The sequence below is a fragment of the Myotis myotis genome, unplaced genomic scaffold, assembly GCF_014108235.1.
Source record: "Myotis myotis isolate mMyoMyo1 unplaced genomic scaffold, mMyoMyo1.p scaffold_m19_p_17, whole genome shotgun sequence".
Taxonomy (NCBI): domain Eukaryota; kingdom Metazoa; phylum Chordata; class Mammalia; order Chiroptera; family Vespertilionidae; genus Myotis; species Myotis myotis.
Window position 1 is genome coordinate 47,332,653 of NW_023416321.1, and position 2,550 is coordinate 47,335,202.

A 2,550-nucleotide genomic window follows, 5' to 3' on the forward strand; every position below is an offset into this window, starting at 1 on the left:
CATTCTTTAATTGGATTGTTTTTTCATGTTGAGTTGTATGAGTTCTCTAAATTTTGGATGCTAACCCCTTATCAGATATATTATTGACAAATATGTTCTCCCATTCAGTGGGTTGTATTTTCATTTTTTGATAGTTTGCAGTGTAAAGACTTTTAGTTTGATGTAGTCCCATTTATTTTTCTTCTGTTTCCCTTGCCCAAGGACATATATCAGAAAAAATATTGCTACATGAGGCAGGGGGTCCCGCGGGGGTAAGGCCGACGGAGTCCTATCAAAGCATGCCCGACTCCGGAGACAGGTTCAAGACGCAGTCTGAACTTTATTGTTTAAGTACAGGGACATATATAACTTTCTGGACCAATCAGAAGTTTACACCATCCTTAGGGCAACCAATGGTAGGAAAGTTAGGGTACTATGTAGGGGCTCTAGGGGGCTTACTCAGGCGGGCGCTGCCACTTCCGGTGTGCCGAGGAAGCTTGTATAGGCGGAGTGCGCTCACGCCATTGCATCCGCCACTGCACTGAGATAAATCTCCTGAGCTCTTCCCACAGCTACAAGAATTTGTTCAAGAGTTCGGTCAACATGGCCGGTGCTCTGAGTCTCTTGCTCAGGGCGCCTGTCCGTGCTGTCATTGCTCACTGTGGGTTCGCAACCCAGGGAGTGGCAGGCCCCAGGATCTATCCGCTGCGAGCCCACCCGATTCCCACTGGGAACGGAGGGGCAGGAGCTGCAGGAGGTGGAGCGGTACCGGCTCCTTCCGCCCCCCCCCCCCCCCCCGCCCCCTGCCGGGCCCTCAGCCTGCAGCAGGGCTGGCCCTTGCTTCTTTCCTTAGCAGAGGCGAAGGGGCAGGTGTTCAGCTCCTTTGGGACCACGGGGTTCCTAATCCAGTGACGTATTTCATCGTCCATTTAGAGTTCGCCCTGCTCGGGGGGCTGCTGTTGTAAGTGTAAGATTTCAGAGGCAGTGAACAGAGATGAGGGCTGGGCGCTCCGGGATTTAGCCTGAGATGCTTCAACCACCCATGTCGCTTCACGCATGGCTTCTGCCACTGGTTCTCTCCTCCAGCGCCCTGAAACGACAGAAAAAAGCCATCCTGTTCCAGAACATTCGGAGGCAAATGGAGCCGCGAGGGGCCCCTCCCAGGACTCTGACATGGGAAGCCATGGAGCAGATCCGGTATTTACACGAAGAATTTCCAGAGTCCTGGTCAGTTCCCAGAATGGCTGAAGGCTTTGAGGTTAGCACTGATGTGATCAGAAGGGTTTTAAAAAGCAAGTCTGTACCCACATTGGAGCAGAAGCTGAAGCAGGACCAAAAAGTCTTTAAGAAAGCTGGGCTTGCCTCCTCACTTGCCAGCTTGCAGGCTCTGGGGAGACCTGGAGGCTGCTTTCTGCAGGCCACCCCATGTGGGGAGGTGAAGCCTCATCTCAAGGCCAAGGTCACAGCACAGCTTTGAAGGTGATAGAACTGAACACTCAGAGTACAAACACACCGAGGAGACAGACAGGAAGGAAGAAAGGAGTTGAGAGCCTGGACAAGGAAAGCTTTGTGGCGGTTGCTGCGGCCCAAAGTCATCAGAGAGAGCTGCAGAAGTTCTCCACCAGCAATTGTGAGGGCACCAGAGGCACTGACAGTGGTGAACTGCCAAGTGCGAAGACTCTGGAAGAGTTGAAGGCAAGAGAATCGGGTGACCAGAACTTTAGCAGCAAGGTTGCGCAGAGGGGGCGGGAATTCTTTGAGGACAATGGGAACTTCCTGTACGGAATTTGAATTGGAGCCTAGCTTGTGGAGATGCCACGTGAAACACGGCTGAGCAGGTATATTTGAGCTGCCTGGATTTCTGTGTGTAGGCCTCTTTGGGTTCATCTTGTTTGGGACTCTCTGTACTTCCTGGACTTGTGTATCATTTTCCTTCATCAAGTTAGTAATGTTTTCAGTCATTTTTTTCCTAAAATGGGTTCTCAATCCTTGCTCTCCTTCTTCTTCTGGTACCCCTATGATTCAGAGGTTGGTATGCTTTATGTTGTCCCAAAGTTCCCTGAAACTATTCTCATTTTTTAAAATTCTTTCTTTCTTCTTGCTGTTCTGACTGGGTGTTTTGCTATCTTGTCTTCCAAATCGCTGATTCAGTACTCTGCTTCATCCAACCTACTGTTTATTCCTTCTAGTGTATGCTTCATTTCAGATATTTTATTCTTTGTTTATGACTGTTTTTAATGGTTTTTAGGTCCTTTTTCATCTGCTTTAGTTCTCACCAAGTTCCTTGAACATCCTTATAGCCATTCTTTTGAACTCTATATCTGATAAATTACTTGCCTCCTTTTCATTTAGTTCTTTTTCTGGAGATTTCTTCTGTTCTTTTGTTTGAGGCCTGTTTATTTTTCTCCCATTTTGACTTCCTCCTTGTGTTTATAATTATGTAGTAGGTAGTTCTTTTATGGCTCTCAGTCTTGGTACAGTGTATATAGTAGGTGTTCTGTAGGGCCCAGCAGCATAGTCTCTTAGAACATCTGCAGTGAGTGCTCCAGGAATGTCCCTTATGTAGGTTAT

General features: G+C 48.2%; 1 pseudogene; it reads left to right on the forward strand.

Moving 5' to 3' along the window:
• Positions 1-582: 582 nt before the first annotated feature.
• On the forward strand, positions 583-1,770 carry LOC118671217 (annotated as a pseudogene).
• Positions 1,771-2,550: the final 780 nt, after the last annotated feature.